Source organism: Aedes albopictus, chromosome 2, assembly GCF_035046485.1.
Source record: "Aedes albopictus strain Foshan chromosome 2, AalbF5, whole genome shotgun sequence".
Taxonomy (NCBI): Eukaryota; Metazoa; Arthropoda; class Insecta; order Diptera; family Culicidae; genus Aedes; species Aedes albopictus.
The window spans coordinates 173,630,402-173,657,559 of NC_085137.1; the positions used below are offsets into that span (position 1 = coordinate 173,630,402).

Genomic DNA, 27,158 nt, shown 5'->3' on the forward strand with positions numbered 1-27,158 from the left:
GAAAAAGGTGCTCTTTCGTATAAAATCGAAAAACCAATATATTTTTCTTAATTTAAAAACCCAATTTCTGAACGAATTCTTGGAGTAATTTCAGAAGGAGTTCATAGAAGGTTTATTTTGTTGAAATGCTTGAAAAAGTTTTTAGTCGAATTTTATAAAGAATAAATCCAGGAATACCAGATGAACTTCTAAAAAAACTTTGGAAGAATTTTCTAAGAAACTCTATGATTAATTTCTGGAAGATTTCATAATTTTTGATTTTCTGAAGGAGTCCATGGGTGATTTCCTGATAGAATGCTCGCACAGATTTCCAAAATTATCTCATTTATGCTATTGTGGAAAATTTAGCCACTGCGTTCAGTATGCAGAACTTTTGTGAGGATTTTGTTTGGAGGGAAAGTAGATCTTAAGCAATCTAAAAGGGATGTTTTTATATAATACTAGCTGTCCCGGCAAACGTTGTTTTGCCATTTGTGGATGTGGTGGTTTGACAACTGTTGGGTTCATTAGACCACGGCACTCTAGATCGGTTTTATTGCGATCGTGTTGATTTTCTTCCCAGTTCATGCAAATTGCGGTAGTTTCACAATTTTTCTACATTTAAGTTCATTTTCGTAACTTTTTTTGCATATAAACACAGCCACCAAGAATACGAATCTAACCATGCAAGAGTGATCCTGATCGGTTCAGCCGTTCGTGAGTTTTGTTGCCTCAAAGGGACTTCAAACTCATTTTTATATATATAGATTTAATAGTAATGCGTGGAAAGCTTTCTGAAGTGAATTCCTGGAGGATTTTCAGAAGGAATCCATGGAGCAAGTTTGGGAGGAATCCAAAGAGTGCTTTATGAAGGGGCTCATAATTTAACTTCTGGGGTAATTAAGAGAAAACGTCTGAGATTTTTCGAAAGGAAACTTTATGGTTTTCAAGGAATCCCTGTAAAATTTCTTGAAGGAACTCGCAGGAAAATTCATGAAAAGATTCCTAGCAGAATAAATTAAAAAAAAAATCCTGGAACAATGAACGAAATACTTGTAGATTTTTTACAGGAATAAATGAAGGAATTTATGAAGAAATCCATGACTGGTTTTTGAAAGAACCCTTCGATAAACTTCTGAAGGAATCTCTCGAAGTTTTCCGAAAAGACTCGCTAAAGGATATCCTAAGAAAATCATTGGAATTATTGAAGCAATCTATGCCAAAAAATCTTAAATTATCTTTTGAAAAATTTCGTAGGATAAGCTAGTGAGAGACGACTCTCTATCTGAATCCCTGAAGCATTTCTTATATTTGGAAGGTTTTCTCAAAGAATCCTTGAAAGGAGTCCCAACACCGCAGAGGTGTTTTTTTAATTCATGGATTGATTTCTTATATCGACTGCGCTATGATTGATGGACGGCATTTTCTGAATATTTAGGACTTCAGAATCTATCGTGGCATTAATGTCGCCTCTGTTCACTTACTGATGACAGTTTGACCAGACCAGACGAGCGTGAGGTCGATGCGGCCTCTTTAGAGGACTGCTGGAGTATAGTAAATGCTCTACTAACATGAAGTGGAGTTGACGGTACGAACCCAACTAACATATTTGCTGGATAAAAGCTAAAAAGAGCTTTCCTCCGAATGCGTTTCCTACATAAGCTCTTACGCAGCTACTTTTGTTAGTAGGGAATGCAATGCAGTCAAGGAGTGCAAAGAGGTATTGAAGAACGCAGCACGGAAGGTAATGCTGCAGCATGGCATCCGGCAGAACATGGAACGTTCCATTACAATACAGATGGAAGCGGAAACAGTAGACTAGCCTCCTGCTGGAGAACAAACTCCGTCTGGAAGAATCTAGGTGTGAGGAATCGGAATGTATTTGCCGTCCATAAGAAATACGCCCGCCAGAGGCTTCATGTCGCGAGCCGAATTGTGCAGCAACGATGACGGATGTCGTGAGGTTGCACTCTACAGGAGCATCCTGAAAGTTGACAAAGCCAAAGATTAAAAAGATGTTTTTATTCTTCAATCACTTAACCTTAGTTACAGCTCTTTTGTCCACTAGGGCACTACGTGAACGATTCCAATTGGAAGCTGTATTTACACTTTGTACAGCGCCTAAATGTATTCTATTCTAATTCTACTATCGAACTGGTTGCCGTTGCGCTGCTTTCACTTTCTACCCTATCATGGTAGAATGATGAGCACGATGATGTTGTTGTGTGGCTGTTGATTGTTCCTTTTTCCAGTCCGATTGGGGGTCCATTATGAGGTGCCGTTCGCCGATGTCCATGTATCCAGGTCCGTTTGAGCCATGGGCTCAGAAGAGGATCAGTGTCAGCTACTCTCAGGGGAAGATCAACTGGCGAAAGTGCCGGGCTGGGATCGAACCCATGATCATCTGCTTATGAGACAAACGCGTGACCAATTGCGCCAATTGGCCCCGGCTAAAAAGATGTTGAACGTCACAGTTTGAGAAACACTGAGACCCAGCGTACACTTGACCCTTTTCCCGAACTTGCACTCATTCGTCCTGGACACGCTCCTGTCGAAAGCGTCCATCGTCAGCTGCTGCAGTAGTGGTCGTAGTAAGAGAGTTACGACACGCATTCCAGCATATGATTGCAGAATATTGTGGGTGGTGTTAGAAGAGGAGGAAAAGGACGAGGCAATCAGTGCCATCGTGGTCGTCGTCGTCGGGTGGCCAGAGTGGTTTGTTGTGGCACTTTTTCGAGAGCGCAGAAGGTTACCCGACTGGTCGAGGCACTTGCGAAGTTTAGTCCTGCTCGAGGAAACACGTGCTACAGATGGGATTTTCGAGGGCGAACCTTCGCCACAGTTGTCCGCACTTGTTACGGTTGTCCGTCGTCGTCGTTGTCGTTGTCGTCGCCGTTATCATCGGTTGATTAGAGATTGTTCGTTGTGCAAGTGGGGCGAAAGTTTTGTTGGCAGCAGCACAGCTGTGCAAATAGAAGCTGAGTATGGAACGGTTCGGTTCGTGCAGTTTTGCGTGTTTTGTGGTGAAAAGCAGAAACCGTTGAAGGTGGTAGAGATTTACATTTTGCAAGACGTGAAGAAGCATCTCAAGTGCAGCACATAGTGTAAAATGCTTCAAGTGTACCGTGAATTTGGGTGACATTGATATCCTAGATTTTCCAGCCAACATTGGAATTGTGGAAACAATCGGTGCCTAAATCGTCTGATTTTAGAATAGAATGTACATAAGGAATAAGATTAAAAACAGTGCTACCCGTACACTATTACCCACTGAAAACTAGCCTTTGCCTTTGGTGCAATTACAGACCGCATAATTCGTGAAAACGGCATAAAAAAAGAAACCATGAGTAATCAGTTGTATAGCTTACTGCTTGTTGGGCCTATTTAGTGAAAGCGGTATACTTTCGGGTATTCCTCAACAAGACCTTGTTGGGGGTGGCGGGTTCGAGTCCCGGTCGGTCCATGATCTTTACATAATGACAATATTCTTGACTTTCTTGGACATAGAGTATCTTCGCGCCTACCACACGATTTACACATGCAAAATGCTCATTGGTAGAGGAAGCTTATACTTAATAATCTTCAGGACAACGTCCGACTGACTGCGTTGTGTTCATACGTTGTTGTTCGTATACGTCCAAAACGAGAGAAGTTACTCTATCGTCAAGTCAGCTAGGTCGAAGAGACACGATGCGATGGTAGGGTCATCCTCGTTCATCAATTGCTTTTTCGACCCTGTGATGCATGGAAGCATTCAAATGCGAAGATTTGTTGACACATTTGAGCAGTTTCGCTTCTTCCTAGTTGATATTGTGATTACTGCTCGCTGTATGAACTGTCACGCTGGATTCGTTCTGTTTGTTTGTGTCAACGGCATTCTTATGTTCCCTGATTCTGGTTTTGAGTTTCCGGCGTGTCTGACCTATGTATGTAGACAGCTGGACAGTCCCTGCACGGAATTTCATAAATTCCTGACTGCTCATCCGGGTGAACCTTATCCTTCAGATTGCATAGTAGTTCACGTAACATATTGGCGCTTTTGTGCACTACTTGCAATCCAAGTCGTTGAAGTAAAAAAAAAAACGTCAGAACATAAATGGCAGTTCATACAGCGAGCGGTGATCACAATATCAACTGGGAAGAAGCGAAATTGCTCAAATGTGTCAACAAATCTTCGCATTTGAATGCATGGGAGTCCATGTTCATCACAGAGTCGATAAAGCAATTGATGAATGAGGATGACCCTCCCATCGCATCGTGTCTCTTCGACCTAGCAGACTTGACGATAGAGTAACTTCTCTTCTTTTGGACGTATACGAACAATGTATGAACACAACGCAGTCAGTCGGACATTGTCCTGAAGATGGGCTACACAAATCGAAAAAAGAGTGCAAAATTCTGTGATATACGATGCACATAATTGGAGCGTGGTATATCATAGAAGTTTACATGACATACCATGTAAAAGTTATGAAATATCATGTAAACTTCGATTATATGTCATGTAATTCAGCATGACTCTGAGTGTTTACATGACATATAAAACAAATTTACATGATACATCATGTAAACCATCATAACACTATGTTTACATGACTAAAATGAAATTTACATGACGTGTAAATCTCATTAATTTTATATGTGTAGATCTCGCCCGAAACCGGTTGACAAAAGGTAATTTTTTAAATCCTTTCTTAACGATTGTAAGAACGATAAGTGTTGTCTTGTGTCGCGTCGCGTAATGTGTGTGTCGTGTAGTTCTTATGTTAGTGCAACTGTAAAGTAAATTGTGTGAAACTCCTTCAGGAGTTTCTTGGGGGATTCCCAGGGAATCCTTGATGATTCTCTGGGGTTCTCCAGTAGTTTCTTCTGAGATTCCTAAAGAGATTTTGTTTATGGTTCCTTCAAGAGCTCTTGCCAGGAATCCTCCAGAAAGTACTCCCGAAATTGTTTCAGAGATTTTTTCTGGGATTTCTTAAGGAACACCTTCTGAAATTGCTTCAGGAATTCCTAGATTCCTTCATCCTCCAGGGATTCCATCCTAAATTATCCTTAAAGTTTTTTTAATGTCAATTTTTGGAATGAATGTTAAAGTTTCTCCAATTTTTTACTTACTTCCAGAATATATTCCTGGGAATTCCAGTAATTTTACCCGGGATTGCTTTAGGAGCTCTCTCGGAGATTGCTTCATGTATTTCTCCCGAGATTCCTTCAGAAACTCCTTCCAAAACGCTGTCAGGGATTGCTTGCAGCCTGCAGTTGCAGGAATTGTATGTGAGATTCCTCCGGAGTCCTTTCTGGGATTCTTCAGGAATTCTTTTTGACATCTTTCCAGGAGTCCTACAAGAACTTTTTTCAGTATTTGTCCAAAAACTTCTTAGAGATTTTTCTTGGAGCTCCTTCTGGCATTCATTCAGTAACTAATTCTGGGATTGCTTCAAGAATTCCTTCCGGGATTCCTACGGTGATTCAACCGGGAACTTCTTCCCGGATTCCTTCAAGAAAAAACTTCCAGGATTCTTTAGGCAACTCCTTCTCGGATTCTTTCAAGAGCTGCATCAGGGATTTTTCTGGTCTTCTGCCAGGAATTGCTTCTGGAATTTCTTCAGGAACTCCTCAGTGGATTTCTACGGAAACTTCTTCCGGGAATCCTTTTGGAACTCATTTCGAGAAGTTTTTCTGGAATTCTTTCAGAAACTGCGACCAGGATTTCTTCAGGAACTTTTCCTGGATTCGTCTTAGAACATTTTTCTGGTTTCCTCCAAAAGTGTCGTTTGGAATTCCTGCAGACTCTGAATTCCTCTGGCAGTTCATTCTGGAATTCTTTAAGATGTTTGTAATGGAAATTTTTCAATAGCTTTTTTTGGGAGTTTTTTGAGAAGGTCATAAATTTCATTCATGGTTCCTCCAAATGTTCTTTCAGGATTTTCTTCAGAAATTTCTTCTATCAGGAGCGCCTTCAGAAATTCCTTTAGGAGGTTTTTTTTCAGGGATCTACCAAGAGTTTCTTCCAGTATTCCTTTAAAAAGCTGTTCCAGGAACTCCTTTCGGAATTCATTCATTTATTTAGTTAACATCAAATTCATGATAATACTGAATCAACAATTTGCCGCCATAATACTCGATTTGCAGCTGCAGCTCTCCAACGTCGGTCACGCCCAACACTCGCCAGATCACGCTCCACCTGGTCCGCCCATCGTGCTCTTTGCGTTCTACGCCTTCTTGTACCAACCGGATGGTTAGCAAATACCAACTTTGCAAGGTTGTTGCCCGGCATTCTTGCAACATGCCCTGCCCACCGTATCCTTCCGGCTTTGGCCACTTTCTGGATGCTGGGTTCGCCGTAAATTGCAGCGAGCTCGTGGTTCATCCTTCTTCGCCACACACCGTTCTCCTGCACGCCGCCGAAGATCGTCCTTAGCACCTGTCTCTCGAAAACTCCGAGTGCTTGCAGGTCCTCCTCGAGCATCGTCCATGTCTCGTATCCGTAGAGGACCTCCGGTCTTATTAACGTCTTGTACATGGTACATTTGGTGCGGGGGTGAATCTTTTTTGACCGTAATTTCTTCTGGAGCCCATAGTAGGCACGACTTCCACTAATGATGCGCCTTCGTATTTCAAGGCTCACGTTATTGTCAGCCGTTAGCAAGGAACCGAGGTAGACGAATTCTTCTAACACCTCGAAAGTATCCCTGTCTACCGTAACATTACTGCCAAGGCTTGTCCTGTCTCGCTCAGTCCCACCTACCAGCATGTACTTTGTCTTAGCCGCATTCACCACCAGTCCGACCTTTGCTGCTTCGCGTTTCAGGCGGGTGTACAGTTCTGCCACCGTTCCAAATGTTCTAGTAATAATATCCATCCTTTCGGGATTATTTCAGGAATTAGTTCTATGATTCCTTCAAGAACTCCTTCCGGGATTCTTGCGGGAGTTCTTCTGGAAGCTCCTTCCAGGATTCCATAAAAAGCCTCTTCCAAGATTCCTCCAGGAACTACTTCTCGGATTCCTTTGCGAACTCCTTGTGGCATTTCTCCGGGAACTCCTTCCGAGATTCTTTCAGGAGCTGATTCCAGAACTGCTTTACGAACTCCTTCTCGGATTTTTCAAGAATTTTTTCCGGGAGTCCATTGAAAATTCCTTCCGAGATTTCTCTTGGAACTCCATCACGGATTCCTTCAAGAACTTCTGCCGGGATTCCTTCTGAAGTTCGTTCTGGGACTGCTTCGAGGATCCTTTCAGGACTCTTCCGAGCACTGCTTCCGAGATTCCTTAAAAAACTGCCTCTGGAACTTCTTTTATTGGTTTTCCTTCCTATAGTCATTCTTTTCTCGCTTCCTCCAGTAGTTCTATCTAGAACTCCTGAAATTCTTTTGGAACTCTCCCACATGTTTGACCAGATGGAAATTCTCCTTTTTTGACCAAATTCATTCTTCTCCGCCACACACCGTTCTCCTGCACACCGCCGAAGATCGTCCTTAGCACGCGTTGCTCGAAAACTCCGAGTGCTTGCAGGTCCTCCTCGAGCATGGTCCATGTCTCGTGCCCGTAGAGGATTACCGGTCTTATTAGCGTTTTGTACATGGTGCATTTGGTGCGTGGGTGAATCTTTTTCAACCGCAGTTTCTTCTGGAGCCCGTAGTAGGCCCGACTTCCGCTGATGATGTGCCTCCGAATTTCACGGCTCACGTTGTTGTCAGCCGTTAGTAAGGATCCGAGGTAGACGAATTCCTTCACAACCTCGAAAGTATCCCCGTCTATCGTAACATTACTACCCAGACGGATCCGGTCGTTTTCTGTTCCGCCCAGTGAAGAGAATTGTCAGACAAAAGAGGCACGAAACAAGCAACAAAGAAGGTGCGACGATTAGTCTTTATCTCTACTGGCGACAGATACTGACATTATCTCGAAATTTTTTGTTGCAGACAAAACGGAAGCTGAATTTGTTGCGTACTTTTCAACTCGTGAATAATCAATTATTACTAACCCAAAGTCGGAACTGTTTGATGATAGAGCTTCACCAGAGTTGCAGTGTTTACCGACTCGAAGTTACCGTTCGAAAATCGAAATGCAAGGCTTAAAAATCTCTAAACTCGTGGTGTACAATGTTAATCCCATTATTTTTAAGTTGGGACAAACTTATGTCACATGGGTTGTTTTGTTGCAACAAATACCGGTTGCGACATTGTCATTATTGTTGCGCGATGGTTGAATTTTGATTCACTGGTTCCGCCTACCAGCATGTACTTTGTTTTTGAGGCATTCACCACCAGTCCGACCTTTGCTGCTTCGCGTTTCAGGCGGGTGTACAGCTCTGCCACCGGTCCAAATGTTCTGGCAATAATGTCCATGTCGTCCGCAAAGCACACAAATTGTCCGGTGAAAATCGTTCCCCGGCTGTTGAGCCCGGCTCGTCGCATCACACCTTCCAGAGCGATGTTGAAGAGTAGGCACGAGAGGCCAACACCTTGTCGCAGTCCCCGGCGAGATTCAAATGAACTAGATAGTTCACCCGAAACCCTTACGCAGTTTTGCACACCGTCCATCGTTGCTTTATTCAGTCTAGTCAGCTTCCCAGGAAGGCCGTTTCCGTCCATGATTCTCCATAGCTCTGCGCGGTCGCGGTTGAAGTCGATGAACAGGTGATGCGTTGGGTCCTGGTATTCAGGGCATTTCTGGAGGATTTGCCGTACGGTAAAGATCTGGTCCGTTATCGACCAGCCGTCAATGAAGCCAGCTTGATAACTTCCCACGAACTCATTTGTTTTAGGTGACAGACGACGGAAGATGATCTGGGATAGCACTTTATAGGCAGCATTCAAAATAGTGATCGCCCTGAAGTTCTCACATTCCAAATGGTCGCCTTTCTTGTGAATGGGGCAGATTACCCCTTCCTTCCACTCCTCCGGTAACTGTTTGGTTTCCCAGATCCTGACTATCCGCCGGTGCAGACAGGTGGCCAACTTTTCTGACCCCGTCTTGATGAGTTCAGCTGCGATACCATTCTTACCAGCTGCTTTGTTGGTTTTGAGCTGGTGAATGGCATCCTTAACTTCCCTCAGCGTGAGAGTTGGTTCATTTCCGTCCTCCGCTGCATTGGCGTCGTCGATTCCTCCGTTGCCGTGGGCTCCCGTGCCTACGTTCTCCACGCCGTTCAGGTACTGATCGAAGTGCTGCTTCCACCTTTCGATCACCTCACGTCCGTCCGTTGAGAGGCCTCCGTCTTTATCCCTGCATATTTCGTCTCGCGGCACGAAGTCGTTGCGGGATGCGTTGAGCTTCTGATAGAACTTCCGTGTTTCTTGGGAACGGCACAGCAGTTCCATTTCTTCACACTCCGCTTCTTCCAGGCGGCGCTTTTTCTCCCGAAAGAGGCGGGTCTGCTGTTTCCGCTTCTGTTTATAACGTTCCACGTTCTGTCGAGTCCCTTGCTGCAGCATTACCGCCCTCGCTACATTCTTCTCCTCCAAAACCGTTCTGCACTCTTCGTCGAACCATTCGTTCCGTCGATCCCTTTCCACGTACCCGATGGTGCTCTCGGCTGCATCGTTGATGGCTGCTTTCACTGTACTCCAGCAGTCCTCTAGAGGGGCCTCATCGAGCTCGCCCTCGTCTGGCAACGCGGCTTCGAGATACTGCGCGTATGCTGAGGCGACATCCGATTGCTTCAGTCGCTCTAGGTTGTACCGTGGCGGTCGCCGGTACCGTACATTGTTGATGACGGAGAGTTTTGGGCGCAGTTTGACCATCACCAGATAGTGGTCGGAGTCGATGTTGATAGTTAGCGCTCAACTTCCGAGTTGATCAGTCGATTTTTCGAAGGAGCGAATTTCGGGAGTCGTTCACAGACTAATCTATACGATTTTGTCGATTTGTCGGTCCTACAAGTACATAAAGTGGTTCGCTGTAACCGTGCCGTCGTGTTTCGCGATGCCGCGCCGCGAAAATACGTTTCGCGTCGACTACTCGCAGTTTCCAAGGCAGCTTTCGCATGATGAAATTCACAAGTTCATCGCGAAAGAACTGGGATTAACGCGAGAAAATGTTCTACTTCTCCAGCCAAGCCGACGGCTAGCATGTACATTCGTGGAGGTCAGCAACCTCCAACTCGCTGAGTCGATCGTCCAACAACACGACAGCAAACACGATTTTGTATTCGACGGGAAGACCTACAAGCTACGTATCATTATGGAGGACGGAGCCGTGGAGGTACGCTTGTTTGATCTATCCAACGACATCACCAACGAACAGATCGCCGAGTTCCTCTCTGAGTATGGCGACGTTCTCAATGTCCGTGATCTATTGTGGGACGAACGCTCTGCTTTCGGTGGCGTCAAGACTGGCGTACGCATCGCCCGAATGGTAGTAAAGAAAAACATTCCTTCTCTCGTAGCAATTCGAGGTGAAGACACGGCGGTGAGCTACAAGGGGCAGCGGCAAACGTGTATGCACTGCCAAGAGTTTGTACATGTCGGGATACCGTGTGTACAAAACAAAAAACTGCTAGCGCAAAAGCTCGTAGCAGATCTATCGTACGCTAATGTGACAAAACAGACACCGCTACAAAAATCGGCAAAGCCGAACAATCTCCCATCGAGACCAAATGCCCCACGGCAACCATATGCCAAACCGAACGAGATGCAAACGAACGAGCTGCAACCAACGACAACACAACAGACTAATGCAATGCCTCCTCCCGCCATTGTGGACAAGCGTGTTGGAGCACAACCTATCCTCCAAATCACGCCGCTTCCGATCTCGGTCGGCAGCTTTATCACTCGAAAATCCGATGGAAACGAGACGGACATTTCGCAAGCATCCCTCGGCTCTAGCAGCAGCCGACGGCTACGAAGCAAACGATCACCACCTGGGAAAAAGATGCGACGCAACGAGTCTAACGAACACGGCCGAGGCTCAGGTGATGACATGCAACAGTGATGGAGCACACCAGCGTGAACATCGGCACTGTAAACATCAACACGATAACCAACGCAACAAAAATAAATGCTCTACGAACGTTCATTCGGACAACCGAACTGGACATTGTTTTCCTGCAGGAGGTGGAAAACGAACAACTTTCTCTACCTGGGTTTAACGTCATCTGCAACGTCGACCACAACCGGAGAGGAACGGCCATCGCTCTCAAACAGCACATAAAATTCTCGCATGTCGAAAAGAGCCTGGACGGTAGATTGATTGCTTTACGAGTGCACAATACTACCTTGTGCAATGTGTACGCCCCGTCGGGATCCGCTCTTCGTGCCGAGCGAGAACGTTTTGACGTAGGACTACGTCTCTGTTTTCTATACCCGGTGTCATTTCAAAATTTATGAAACCAAGAGCGTTACGTTTGAGTGAAAGATTTTAAACGCTCACAGTACCTTTCCCACTGAACGAAATGATAAACAAATCCCGTTATCCGAGAGATGAAACTCCCGCGTTCAATTTGTAATATTCGGTGAACCTGAAAATCATTGATAAATAGTTGAAAAGTTGTTTTAAAGTTAGACATTGAAATCGCTGAAATCTATAAATATGGGTAGCGGACAAATTTTCTCGTTCAGTATACCAACGCTCTCTGATTGGTGCGCATCGTGGGGGCAACTACGATGCAGGAAGGAATGCGATCATGCGAGAGCTGATCGTCAGTTCCATTTCGACCACCGTCGAGGTGACACCTCGAGCTGGGCAGCGGCACATCGACTCAGCGACGACACTTGGCTATCGTACTGATAGCACCAGGAATCTCATTCACAACAGCAAGCGGCGGGCCAGTTTTCGACTGCGTCTAGCGTTGAGCGCGGAGAAAATCAACACGAATTGCGTGGCATTGTAAATTCATCAAAATCGTCCATTATTCAAACGGTTCTTTTCAGGACTATCGAAAAAGATTTCTCAAGAGTTAATTGGATGAATTTCCACCCTCGATCGAGAAAGGTGAACCTAGTGCAAAGCAAGGACAGAGCGGCGTTTCTCAGCAAAAGCAAAGCCGGTCATTAATCGCATGCACGGCAGCAAGCGGCGGGCCAGTTTTCGGTGGCGTTCAGCATTTAGTGCGGAGAAAACAAACACGCATAGTGGCATAGTGAATTCATTTAATTTTCCTCCTAATTTAAGGACCATCGAAAATGATTTTTCAAGAGCTGTAAATCGGATAATTCCATTCCAACGAACGGGAAAAGTGTAGTACAACCGAAAAGTGAATGATTTTGAATGCTTGGTGACTCAGTCAGCAACAATTATGACGTCTAATTGTTCCACCCGGACTTTGGCAACGCATTATCATATCCGGACCATTTTGCGTGAAAAATGTTTCAATTCTAACATTTTCCAAATTAAAATGATCTAAATCATCTAATATTTTGGTTACATTATCCGTTCAATGGAAATTTTCTCATTTCTCGGTTGATTTATCGTTTGATGCATCTGGAGCATAAGGGGCGGGTTATGCAAACGAAATTAACTGAAAAGCCAGCCGAATGGGAGGAGCTTCATCTGCCAATCTAGGGGTATAAAAGCAGTGTTCTCTGTTTTCTTTCGTCATTTTCGTTGGATCAGTCAAGGAGGTTGGAGGTGGATGTCACCTCCAGCAAGGCAGCAGCACAACAACCCAGCGACTACTCTCGGATATCGTGCTGATGATAGCACTTGGAATCGCATCCATGGCAGCGGCGGTGGGCCAATTTTCGACGGCGTCCAGCATTCTCCGCACTCCGCAGCGAAAACCAACATGCATTGCATGGCATGGTGAATGCATCAAAATCGTCCATTATTCAAACCGGTCCTTTTCAGGACCATCGAAAATGATTCCTCAAGAGTTAATTGGATAATTTCCAACATCGATCGAGATGTAGTGCAACCAAAAAGCAAAAGACAGAGCATCGTTGCCAGCAATAGTGAAACTGGTCATTATTGTAATCCACGGCGGTCCAGTTTTCGGTGGCGTTTATCATTCAGCACGGAGAAAACCAACACGCATTGCGTGACATGGTGAATTCATGCCATTTCGTTCCTAAAATCGTCAATTAATCAAACGGTCTTGTTCAGGACCACCGTTAATTATTCCTTAAGAGTTTGTGAATCTGCTAATTTCATTCCATCGAACGAGAAAAGTGTGGTGCAATTGAGAAGTGAAAGATTGAATACTTGGTGGCCCAGCAATAATGATGAAACCGGTCACTAATGGCCTAATGGTTCCACCCGGAATTTAACAACGCATTATTCTATCCGAACTATTTTGCGTGAAACATTGTTTAATTAAAATTAAGTTTAAACATTTTTCGAAAATGTTCGAAGGTGAATATATGACGAAGCCACACCTAGAATTTTCTAGAGCACAAATCTGAAGAACCGAATGTCGGTTTGCGCTTAAAAGTTGATCGTTTGGTTACCCGCTGGTGGTTTGCTCATTTCTCGGTTGGTTAGTTGCTTGATGCGTCTGGAGCATTCGGGGCGGGTCATGCAAACGAAATAAACTGGAAAGCCAGCCAAATGGGAGGAGCCTAATCTACTAATCAAGGGGAATAAAAGCAGTGACCTCTGTTTTCTTCCGTCATTTTCGTTGAATCAGTCAAAGGGAATGGATGTCACCTCCGCAGCTGCGCACCAATCCTGCGATGACTCTCGGCTATTTAGCTGATAGAACCAGGAATCTCTAGAATCTGGAACCAGGAATCTCAGGCTATATGGAACAGGGCCCATATAGCCGAGGCGGTAAACACACGGGTATTCAGCATGACCATGCTGAGGGTAACGGGTTCGATTCCCGGTCGGTCCAGGATCTTTTTGTAAAGGAAATTTCCTTGACTTCCTTGGGCATAGAGTATCTTCGTGCCTGCCATACGATATGCACATGCAAAATGGTCATTGGCAGAGGAAGCTCTCAGTTAATTACTTTGGAAGTGCTCATAGAACACTAAGCTGAGAAGCAGGCTTTGTCCCAGTGAGGACGTTACGCCAAGAAGAAGAAGAAGAAGAACCAGGAATCTCATCCACGGCAGTAAGCGATGGCAGTTTTCGATGGCTTCCAGCATTCAGTGCAGATAATTTTCAATTGTCTTGCCGAAATCTCTTGTTATTTAAAAGGTTCTTTTCAGGACCAGTGAAAATTATTCCTCCAGAGTTATGAATCGGATAATTAAAAGCGACAGACTGAAAACTTAGCAACAGCATAGCCGGCCTCTAATTGTTGTTCGCGTAACTATACAACGTATTGTTGAATCTAGCAATTGAGTTGTGTCAAATACACATGGCTACGGTGGCTCCATCTGTTAATTTCATAGCGGCAATTTTAGTTATTTTAATGATTTTTGCGATCGCAATATGATGTTTGGGAAGCTATGGCTTAACGCCTTTCAATATTATAATCATTCTTTCCTTTCGACGAAAATTCTTTCAAACTACGGTTGAACATTTATCTTCAAAATAAAATAATACTCAACCCTCAAGTGATGGTCAACCGCGCGAGTTACGGAAGGTTTAACTAATTAACATCTTATGAATGCGTTCAGTGAAATGGATCACATAGGTAACAACTTTAATCAACACATCACTCCGCCGATTTGAATTTTGCCAGCATACATTGTGTAGGCCTTTTATCGTCGGTTTCCTGCAATAGGGGCACAACTCAAAAAATGTGAATTTTCAGAATAAGCGTTTGAAAATTGGCAATCATGAAGCACCTCCTGCAAATTCACTTATTTCTCTCATCATTTGACAAAAGTAAACAAATTTTGATTGTTGTATCATTGAAAGGGGCTGAAGGACTATCTGTTTCATGAATTTTTGACAACTATTTTTCAACGACTATTGAAAAAATTGACTGATTTTGAGTTGTGCCCTTACTGCGGAAAATTGGTGAAAATGCCCAAATCTCGCGTTTCTCATCGAATTTTGGAACGGGTCTTTGTGAGATGAAATTTTACATAGTTTTTCATCATTTGCCATCAAAATCTCAAAAATGACATATTTTGAGTTGTGCCCCTATTGCAGGAAACCGACGTTATGTGATAAATTCGTTATGCATTTATTTACGAAGGTCGGACAACAATGACACGAAAAATCAGCTGATTTAAGACTTCAAATTAAAGGGCCCATTTCAATATATAAAAGTCGGAACCTCATTCCAGCCTTTGTCCTACGTCAACAATGCGGTTATGTCTCAGACATTACCCACCCCTAGTTTTTTCAACAGCACGGTAGCCTACTACCTGCGATATCGGACCGATCACATCGTCGTCGGCGGCGATTTTAACTCAGTCATCCGACTGAGAGATGCTACGGGATCCAATTCCAGCCCCGCTCTCCAATCCACCGTCCAGCAGCTCCACTTGCTTGATGTGTGGCAGCAGCTCCGACCTAACGAATCGGGATACACATTTATATCGCACAATTCTTCGTCCAGGCTCGATCGACTCTATGTCAGTGCCGGCTTACGAGAACATCTGAGAGCAATAGCTGTTCATGTCGTTTGCTTCTCGGACCACAAAGCCGTTACAGCAAGACTATGCCTTCCTCTCCCTGACAGAGCACCCGGCCGCGGCTTTTGGTCACTCCGTCCTCACCTCCTGACAGCTGAAAATATTGAGGAGCTACAAACACGATGGCAATATTGGACCCGCCAACGCCGATACTACGCATCTTGGATGGAATGGTGGTTATCATGCGCAAAACGTAAAATCAGCTCCTTCTTTCGATGGAAATCAAAAACCGCTTTTGACACTTTTCATCGTGAACAACAACGCCTCTTCGAGCTACTGCGGCAAGCGTATGATGACTACCACAATGACCGCACCATGCTCATCAGGATCAATCAGGTGAAAGCCGAAATGCTCCTCCATCAACGCCGCTTCACCGAGATGTTTACGCTTATGGCTAGTTTCCACTTGATAAGTACTGTGTAAAAGGATAGGACAAGTAATGCTCACGTAAAACTTTTGCAATCAAAATTACTTAAGCGTTCGCAGTTGATAAGTAATTCGCAGCCAGAAAGCTATTTGCCAACAGATGGCACTGTCATGCGATGCTGTCAGTCATGTTGTTGTTTTTCCGTACGGAATAATATGTCGATGTATTATTCCGTGAGTAAAAGGGACATTTCTCTTTCTTGGTGTTTCTTCTTTCGCGCCTGCGCGTTCACAGTGTGCATTAGTATTTAGCCGTGTCGCTCTAAAATGTGTACTCTGTCGTCCCTCAGCATGGCTGCATCTGAACACGGAATTTAATTTCTTGAGGTTGAATAATTTGCCGTTACGTAGTTTAAAAATTTATAAAGACACCCCAAAACTGAATTGTTTATAAATAGTTCGAGTGTTGAAAAAAAAGTAAATAGCATTTGAGTTTAGCTGATAAGGAGACAATGATTCTAAAAACTGTTGCATCATAATCATTTCATTTCGTTTGTTGAATGTTCTATGGTGCACTAGAACCTGGGAAGTAAAGACTGTATTCGATGAAATTTGGACACAGAAAATAATGTATAGCTTTTGATTGCGTTCACAAAATCAAATATTTTTTTTACCAGGAATAATATATAATGTGTAGCTAATACCATAACAATGGCAACAAATTTAGTTTGATATTGGCGCAGATATTGTTAATATCATAATATAAGATTTTAGCAATTTTTTTCACCCGTTTTAAAAATTGTGTAGGTTATGATTTTGATGTAACTCGTCAAGACGTCTGAAAATTTGCCTCGAAGTTCTTAACAGAGTATCAATAAACTGATAAAAAAATCTCAAAATCGGTTCAATACGTTTTTCTAGTATTCAAAACTCAAATCGCTTCAAGGCATATTTTAGGTACTTTTTAATCATTTTATTCCGTGTGTACTATTTTGTTTGTATAACTGTCATGACTGTTCCGATTTTTATTAACATTTGAAACTGTAAAACCATTATTAAAACTGTTCTTAGCCAAATTGCTTTTCAAGTTATAACTGTTTGAATGTCATGATACAAAAAAAAAACATTTTTGCTTATTGTCACTTTGTGCCACATATGCGGCTAAAACTTTATTACGGCTAGATCAAATTGAATGAAATTTTTACACAATATTTCTACATGTATACTTTACATACAGAACAGTTTTGATTGAAATCGGTTCAGTATTTTTGGTTCTAGAGCTATAACGGTGAAGAAGTGATATTTTTAAAAACGATCGTTTGCTCAAACTTCTCAAATGGCAAATTTCTTGTTTCAACGATATCTCCACCAATATTCAACCGATTTTGATGAAATTTGTATGGTATTAGCTTTACGTAATACACTATTCCTGGTAAAAAATTAGTCATTAACCATTTTATTAGGAAATCTTTCTGAATTCCAGGAATTCGTTCCGAGATCCCTACGAGAATTGCTCTGAGATTCCCTCAGAATTTCTGCTTGGGATTCCTCCAGAAATTCTTTCCTAGATCTCTCTAGAAATTAATTCAGGATTGCTCCTGGAGTTCTTTCTGGGATACCAAAGGGAGTTCCCTTAGAGATTCTTCCAGCAATTTGTTTAGGATTTGTTCAGAACTTCCAGGAGTTCTCTCTAGGATTACTCCTGTAACTCCATACGGGATTCCTTCAGAGATTCCTTCATGGAATTCTCTAGAAATTCCTTCCGAGATTCCTCCAGAAGATTCCTATGAAATTATTCTAGAAGTTATTTCAGGGATTCCTTCACGAATTTTTTTTAGGATTTCTCCAGAACCTTTTGGAATGTCTTCAGATTTTTATCTGGGAAGAAACTATTGAAAGAATCTCTGAAATCGCTCGTGTAGATATTCCCTACAAAACTGCTGGACATATTCCTTAAGAAGCTGTTGGAGGAATTTTATAAGGAACTCAAGAGCAAGTCTTGGAGTACTTCCATAAAGAATAAAAAAAAACTTCTGGAGTATTTTCATGAGCAAAGTTTAAGAAACTTCCAGAATGAATTCCAGAATATGTAATCTGCAAGGAATGCCAGTAGAAGTTCTTGGAGGAATCCCGGAAGGATATCCTGGATGAATTATTGGACAAATCTTGGAAGGAACTCCTGGAAGAACCTTGACTTATTTTCCAGGAGTCTGGAAGTTCTGAAGAAATTCCGGAAAGAACTTTTGAAAAATTCCCGGAAGATACCCCGGGTAAAATTTCTGGAGAGGTCCCTGATGCCACCCCTGGTGTAATCTTAGAAGAAAACCTTGAGAAATACCAGAAGAAACTATGAGAGGAACCCATAAATTTACTCCTAGAGGAAATCTAGAAGGAGTTCCTGGAGGAATCCCGGAAGAAGATAGAGTAATTACAAAAAGAATTCTTTGAGGATTCACATAAGAAACGTCCAGAGAAAACCTAGAGGAATCTCAAAAAGTTGTATCTTAGAAAGAACTCCAGGACGAATCTAAGAATTAATTCCTGTGGAAATCCTAGAAGGAACTCTTGAAATGATCCCTAATGGAATTCCTGCGGGAATCTCCGGATAAATATCTGAGTGACCCCGAATAAAAAATACTTAAGAAATCCCGGATGAAATTATTGTAGAAAAGTTCGAAAAAACTCCTGGTAGAATCTTAGAAAACACCTCAGGAGAAAACCCTGAAGGAACTCCTAGACGATCCCAGAATAAAAACAAAACAAAACAAATAAATAAATCCTGAATTAGAAGAAACTCACGGAGGGATTTTTTATAGAACTTCTAATGAAAATCTCAGACACATTTTATGAGAATCCCGTGCGAACTTCTGGTGGATTTTTCGGTGGAACATCTGGAAGAATTTCAAGAGGACTTTCTGCGAAACCCCAAAGAAAAACCTTCGTACGAAATGCCAAAAGATTCATCACAAAGAATCTTTCATGGATCTTCATTAAATTCCCCGTGAAGCTTTGTCCTACCTCGTATTTCGTCTCAAACTCCACAAGGTAACCCAGCAGAATTCCTCCCACGGTAGTCTGAACTCCAATATAGCAGAATTTATAATTAGTATCCAACCATAGTTCTCGCTGTAATACCATTAAAAGTTCCCTCAGAATCCCAGCGCAATGTCTCTCATTAGCATTTCCCTTGGAACTCCGTTGAAATCTCACTATCTGGAATTTCCCCATACGCGCGCAAAAAAATTAAATTTAAATTTCAATCACACTTCCTGAGGAAACGAGCGAAATTTCTCTAAGTCCAAATCGTAAACAACAAGGCCACGAAACGCCACACGAACAACGAACAATTTATCTATAGATAATATGCTATAGCAACCGCCGTATGCAGTGCCCTATTCTTCACATCCTTCTTACAGCATCGTTTCGTAAAAATGCTGTCGGTTAAACAAATGTCAAAATTACTTACGGAAAAAGGAGGAATTTTACTTGAGCGCTCTACTTGGGAACTGCAAACTTACCATTATCAACGAATCGTACGTTGCGGGGGAACCAATATCTACCTACCAACTGGGCGAAAGAACGAGACGACGAACGACTATCGAGCAGCTCCGAAACGATGAAGGGGAAATCATCGATGACAGCGGTGCTATTAGGAATCATTTGGTGCAATACTTCTCGAACCTTTACGCGCGAGAAAATCTAGAGGAAGCAGATGGCACAGTCTTCCAATGCGACAGAGTAATTCCCGAACAGGATCCCATCAACGAAGCATGCATGAGCGAAATCACGACTGTAGAAATCCTCTCCGCAATCCGCACAAGCGCATCGAAAAAATCGCCAGGCCCCGACGGGCTACCAAAAGAGTTTTACCTACGGGCCTTCGATGTGATTCATCGTGAACTGAATCTCGTCGTAAACGAAGCGATCAACTCAAACTTCCCAGCACAGTTTGTCGATGGGGTGATTGTGTTGGTCAAAAAAAAGTAATGCTGGGGACAGTGCGCACTCGTACAGACCGATCAGCTTGGTCAACTTCGATTACAAAGTGCTGGCACGGATTCTCAAAGCGAGACTAGAAAATGTGATGCGCACGCACAACATTTTAACAGAATCTCAAAAATGTTCTAACGGCAAAAAAAATATTTTTCAAGCTACACTTGGAATAAAAGATCGAATTGCCCAACTGAAATCAAGACGGCAGACGGCGAAATTAATTGGATTCGATCTGGACCATGCGTTCGATCGAGTCGACCAACGGTTTTTGTTCAACACTATGCGAGGATTGGGCTTCAACGGAATGATGGTGGACCTGCTGTCGCACATAGCAGCGGCGTCGTCGTCCAGAATACTGGTCAATGGGCATCTCTCTGCAAGTATCCCGATCGAGCGGTCGGTTCGGCAAGGGGATCCCCTATCGATGCACTTGTTTGTGATATATTTGCACCCTCTTCTGCGTCGCCTCGAACGAGTATGTGGTGATGATTTGATCGTTGCCTACGCAGACGATATCAGCGCAATAGTAACCACCGTCGAAAAGCTTGATGGGATGCGTGACCTCTTTCTGTGTTTCGGTCGTGTGTCCGGGGCGGTGTTAAACCAAAATAAAACGATGGCAATCGACGTCGGCCTGATTGATAATCCTCTGGCTGTGCCATGGCTGCGCACAGAACACTCAATCAAGATCCTGGGGATACATTTCACCAACTCTGTGCGGGAGATGGTAACGACAAACTGGAACGCAATCGTAACAAACTTTGTAAGGCAGGTGTGGCTTCACTCGATGCGTAGCTTAACGCTACACCAAAAAGTTACCCTGCTCAATACATTCCTATCGTCGAGGATGTGGTACATGGCTGCACATTTGACTCCAACTGCGGCACACGTGGCGAAATTGACTGCTACTATGCGGCGGTACATTTTCCGGGGAGTACCTGCGACCATCCCGATGCAACAGTTAGCGCGTGCCAGGGAAGCCGGAGGACTGAAACTGCATCTCCCTGCTTTTAAGTGCAAATCGTTGCTGATAAACCGGTGCTTAAACGAGATCGAGTCCCTTCCCTTCTACTACTCCTATATCAACCGAGCAAATCCCCCCCAAGCCAATCTAATTTCAGATCTTCCCTGCCTTAAGGTAATCCTCACAAATCTAGCAAATTTACCCTTCCAAATTCGCCATTATCCATCCGCCGATCTCATCCATCGATTTTTCGTGGAACAAACGGACAGGCCCAAAGTAGAAACAGACTACCCGAACTGCAACTGGCCTCGTGTGTGGACAAACATCTCGATGCGTGGCCTTTTGTCTCCGCAGAAGTCGGCGCTATATATGTGGACTAATCAGAAAGTACCGCATCGACGGCTGCTGTTCAGAATGCGAAGGACGGATGGGGAACAATGCCTGCACTGTGCGGAGCCCAGCGAAACTCTTCAACACAGATTCTTCTTGTGCCCTAGAATAAATGGGGCATGGAGAGTATTACAACGCAAGCTGTCGACAATAACCGGTCGGCGGTCCTTTGTTCATGAGGAGCTACTGCGACCCGCACTTGAATGGACATCAAGAGCAACACGATCGTTAATACTAAAAGCTTTAGTTAATTACATCGCCTTTATTGATGATTCCAATAATAGGATAGATGTAGATGCATTAAGATTTACACTAGAAATCGAAGTTTAATCAATTATTGTAAATAATTTTACTAAGCATATCGACAAATAAATCTTTATATATAAAAAAAAAAAAAATGTTGGCGCCACGATAGGTCCTGACGTCGATAATGTCGGAGAAGTGCCGTCCGTCAATCAGAACGTGGTCGATTTGAGATTCCGTCTGCTGTGGTGATCTCCAGGTGTAACGATAAGGGAGGCTGTGTTGGAAAAAGGTGCTACGTATGGCCATATTTTTGGAGGCGGCGAAATCAATGAGTCGTAGGCCGTTTTCGTTCGTCTGCTGGTGGGCGCTGAACTTACCAATCGTCGGTCTGAATTCCTCCTCCTGGCCTACCTGAGCGTTCAAATTTCCTGATGATCTTGACGTCGTGGCTTGGGCAGCGGTCGTACTCGCGTTCGAGCTGCGCGTAAAATGCATCCTTGTCATCATCAGTACTTCCGGAGTGTGGGCTGTGCACGTTTATTATGCTGAAGTTCAAGAATCGGCCCTTGATCCTCAACCTGCACATTCTTTCGTCGATCGGCCACCAACCGATCACGCGCCTCTGCATATCACCCATCGCGATGAAAGCTGTTCCCAGCTCGCGTGTGTTGCCGCAGCTCTGGTAGATGGTATGATTACCTCTAAACGTTCGCACCATGGATCCTGCCCAACACACCTCCTGCAGCGCTACGATGCCGAACTCGCGGTCCTTCAGTAGATCGGCGAGTATGCGGGTGTGCCCAATGAAGTTGAGAGATCGGCAGTTCCACGTACCGAGTTTCCAATCGCAAGTCCTTTCTGTTCACTGGGGTCGTTGCCGTTGGTCTCGGTTCGTATTACTAATTTCGGTTCGTATTATTCTGTTGCTGATTTTCCGTTACAATGGTTTTTTACGGCTACGAGCCCTGACACCAACCCCCTACTTTCCGGAGGACCATAGTGCACAGTTGAGCTTAGAGTCCTTCCCTGGCACTCGGACGTAGATCAGCCACCCCTAACATGGGGATCAGACGCTGTTGTGAGCCGCTCCTCCTGGAGAACAGACGCTCAGGTTTACCGAAGCAAACCCCCCCTTCCCTGTCAGCCTACGACCAAAGTTCCCACCGGGGTTGGTTACCCGATCTTCCCTAAGGTTGCTCATAGTTTCCGGCCGGTACCGCGTGGAGGTAGGGATAGGAGTTGCTGGGCAGAGGCTAGTGGATCACAATGGGATCTGAATTGCGCAGCGTACCCAGCCTTTACCGTGCCACTAGCTTACTATTCTCAATGTTCACAGTTCGAGAGCTCTAAACTGTAGTAAGATCAATAACGGCGCCGGCCACGTCCTTACGGTCGAGGATGGGCGGGAATGTTAGTGAGACAAACGTTGTTGCGAATCGCTGCATCTTCACGTTTGTCTCAGGAAGGAATTTTTGTTAGTAGGGTAGGGTAGTATGGAATTCACTTATGGTTGGTGATATTATTTGACAATGGATCAATACACACAAACATACACACAATATACACAAACCGCCGTTAACAACTGACCTCTTCTTGACGCAAAAACAAGCCAAAAAGAAAATTCTATCGCGCGTCTCCACTCCACTAGGGAACAGAAACCCTTTAGTCTTTTCCACACAGAAATACACTGAACGCGACGCTTCACTTAGACTTACTCAGAATTGCTTGAATCGAGTGTAGATAAAAATGCTTGCTAGTAGGGATTATATCGTTGGGCCAAGATTTACCCCGGCAAGTGGTACAAATTTCCGATTTAGTAAAACGCCATACACACCGCCGCGCCATTTTTCACTTAACGTGGAAAGTAGACAATCATCAAGTAAAGGCCTAATATTTAATACAACCTACGCGACAGGCTATTCAAGCTGATTCGACCCTATTCGCTTCACGCATGAAGCAAACAATCCACCACTCGCGTCTCATGGTCACTCAATGTTTACTCTCAGAACTTAATCTACTTTACATAAAAATCTTGAGGAATGAATTCCGATACTTGAAGTGACGGGCTTATCAGAGTGTGCATCAAAAATAAAATTAAGCAGATAATAACTAATCTTTACAGTGAACTATAGCATGAAACGAGCTCACCAGTTCATGTACCTCCATCACTGGTTGTCTGGGTTTCTCTCCATCGAACGAAGCACAAACCGCGTCACCCGGATTTCTTTCCCCAACCGGCGTGACCGAACTATCACTTTTCACAGGTGATGCTGCGCCGTAGCATCACCAGCCAGAATGCCGTTTTCGCGCTAACCTAAAACCCCTCACTTGTCGGTCGGCGCCGATTTTTCCCCTCGACCGGCGAGCTCGAACTTACACTTTTTACTCGCTCTTATTCCTAACAAACCCATAACAAAGTGTGCTCTTCATCAATATTCTATTTAAAATAAAATAAATACTAAATAACTCATAAATAACAAAAAAAAAAGTTATGATTACAAAATATGCCATTGGGATGTTATTTTACTTAGGATGCTCAGAAGATTTGTTTTTTGCTATGATTGCATATTTTTGTTATTATTCAGTTGTTTATTGTTATTCAATAATAACTCGGATATAACAAATTTTACAATGATAACAATGTTTGCTCTCAACGAGTTATTTAGTGATATGCATAAGAATTATAAAATGAGAATGATGGTAAAATGTTTATTCTGTCCTTGGTTTGTTCTTTGCCTTTACCCGGAAAATACAGATTGTGATATTGTTACTACCCGAGTAGAGGGAAGAAGCTCAATAATAGCATATTTTGATGCGGAGATCAAAACGTGATATTTTTTTTCGTTAGAGATAAGAGGCTAAAGTACTAAAATAAATATCTCAAATTTACACCCGGAACATCGTCGTCATAGCACATTTAGCTCTTGGTAAGTTCTGACCAATAGCAGTGAGCTACATATTTGATTGATATTTAAATATCAAATTTAGACAGATGGTTCAAAAACAAAGTTTTGATATTATTTTCAGTACTTTTACCTCTTTTGTTTTGTTCTTAAACACTTAACCTAATTTACAGCTCTTTTGTCCACTAGAGCACTAAATGAGCGATTGGCACACATGTTTTGTACAGCGCCTAAATGTATTCTGTTCTAATTCTACTATATCCAACTGGTGCCTTTGTGCTACTTTCACTTTTCTACCCTGTCCACGGTAGAATGATAAGCACGATGATGTTGATGAGTGGCTGCTGTTCCTTTTTCAGTCCAATTGGCTTCTTTAGCGGTGTTGAGATAATCTCATATTTGAATCTACATGCCAAACTAAGCCGAAATCCAAATTTTCATAAATTTTGGAGCCCGGGAACCTATTTAAAAATCAATTTATAGTTTGTATTGGAGCGATTTGTCGAATCACCCATCGTCGCATTTTGTACTGGGCGGAGGTGTCAAGCAGTTGCCCAGCTGCCAAAAGGTGATTTAAAAAAAAACATTTGAAATTGATTTTAGATATCACAATCAAGTTCTAAAAATCTGAAAAAAAAACGAAAAATCAATACATTTTTCAAAATTTTAAAACCCAATTGGGGATCTTCCATTATGAGTTTCGGTTCGCCGATATCCTAATTCCGGGTTCGTTAGGGCTATATCATACGAAGAGGGTCATCAGGTGTCAGCTGCTCTCGGTGGGAAGAGCAACTGACGAAAAAGTGCCGGGGCCGGGATCGAACCCATGAAGCGAACGTGTGGATCACTGCGCCACGGACCCCGACAACTTTTACCTCTTATCTCAAACAAACCAATAACGCGTTTTGATTGTCAGCACTTGATCTCTACCCGGGTATTGTTGCACGATGCACAGGACCAAACATATTCTTTGTTCAAGACACTCAAGGAGATCGCCTGGGACGACTGGACAATGGACATCGAGCACATCACCCTCAGCACGATCTTGGTCAATTTCACCCAAATTTACGATACCTGTAAAAAACTATTCCGGCAATGATTGATTTTATAAAACTTCGCAGTAATTGTTAATTCAAGGAATGTGCAAGTGATACCTGTGCAGAGGTGCATTCATTAGTGCTGCCGACTTACCACAAATGGACGTTGATAGTTCTTAATGAAAGCTGCGTTTTTGATCCCGGTTGCGACCGATATCCGGCGCGCATATGTTATCATCGACGATGGTCGAATGAAAAGTCGCACCTGCAGGAGCCCCACCCCCGATGGGGGTCCGTGATGGTGTGAGAGAGATTGCTGCTGCGTCTACCTATGTGTGGGATCGGAACGGGTGGACTCGCTGGGTTGGATGGTACGGGTGGGTGTTGCACGTGGTCGTCCGATAGTGAACGGGTAAAAATAGATTTGGGCCTAGATCGGTGCGTCAGATTGTGTGTGTACCTACGGGGGAGGCGACGCGACAGCAGTGAAAACACGAAGGCTTACCGGGAGCTTGCAACCAGCAATGGTGGTCGAACCGGATGGCGCAGTGAATCGAAGTGTTATTATGGCTTTTTTTTTTCATTTTCAGGTCAGTGTTCAGAGAAAATGAAGCACGTACAAAAGTGAAAAAGATGGGATGGGAAAAGTGAAAAGCGATATTAAGGACATTTAATTAATTGTGAGTTTATTCCCAGATGAACCGTGTTGTCGGGAGACGGAAGAAAGCGAAAATCGGTGGTGACAAGGGTGATGCAGTGCTTCGAAATATAATCAGAAATTGGAAGGGTGACGCGGCTTAGAAAGTGGAACATTGAAGGTATTTAAGTATAACAATCTAAATCATAATAGAACTCAGATGCTCTTCGGTGATGGATTTTTTTTTTGACATTTACTATTTTATGTTTTATATTGAAGTTGTGAAGCAAGACCATTTAGAATATTCAGGATGTATGTACCCGTTTTATAATAGCAATATTATTTAAACCATTCATGGTAAATACATTAGATGCTTTTGTTTAGTTTCAACTTATTTTATTCCGAAATAAAATAATAGCATGAACCGAGCTCACCAATTTAAACTTATTCATTCATCCATCGCTTTTTCTTCGGTCAAACATGATTGAATGGTTAACGACCAGAGTCACTGCTTGAATAAAATAATTCAATTTCGTTCTGAAATATAAAACATGCTAACATCTTAGGATGGAAACACTTCTACTTTTCGGAATCCCGCGCAATCTTCTTTTCCATTTAGCCAAAAAAGAAAGGGCTTTTAGCTTGTTCAAACACCATACTTAGTGCGGTGTGGAAAATGGATTTAGCTTCTACAATTAGCGCGTCGTAGTATGTCGGAAAGAACAATTTCTGTCCCTTTTTAATGTTTTATTCTTCCGACGAGGAAGAATCGCATAATAGCCCTTAAGGGGGAGTCACGATGATAATGACAACATTTGCCATCAATGTTGTTGTTGTTGCTGCTGCTGCTGCTGCAACAATCCTGTAGACGACTGACTGCTGTCGGTTGTGTTTCGTAATGGGAAACAGTCAGGCACTATAGTGAATGGTTTGTTTGTTTGTTCAACCAAAAGCTGCTCGACATTGTGTGACGCGTTCTTGTCGCGACTGGGAGTTTTCTTCGGGCATGTGATTTTTTGCGGGAAAATAATAGACGAACAAAACATTTTTCTTCATTTAGAATTTCTCAAGTTCAAATGGACTCCAAGAACGAGTTAAAAAGACTACTGGTGCCCACTTAAATCATACTTGTTTTTTTTCATGCATGAATCCCATATATTAATTTA

General features: G+C 43.2%; 1 protein-coding gene across 6 annotated transcripts in view; it reads left to right on the forward strand.

Moving 5' to 3' along the window:
* The first annotated feature begins 2,470 nt into the window (after positions 1 to 2,470).
* The window catches only part of LOC109418311 (dual specificity calcium/calmodulin-dependent 3',5'-cyclic nucleotide phosphodiesterase 1), a 760,467-nt gene continuing 735,779 nt past the window's right edge, over positions 2,471 to 27,158 (forward strand). For 2 of the 6 annotated variants that reach the window (XM_029859409.2, XM_029859414.2), the window contains exons 1-2: positions 2,473 to 3,025; positions 25,946 to 26,173. The gene's annotated coding sequence lies outside the window, so the exon portion shown is untranslated. Of the gene's footprint in view, positions 3,026 to 25,945; positions 26,174 to 27,158 lie in introns of all 6 variants that reach the window. The other 4 variants (XM_029859413.2, XM_062850738.1, XM_062850737.1 and 1 more) reach the window with 4 other exon arrangements.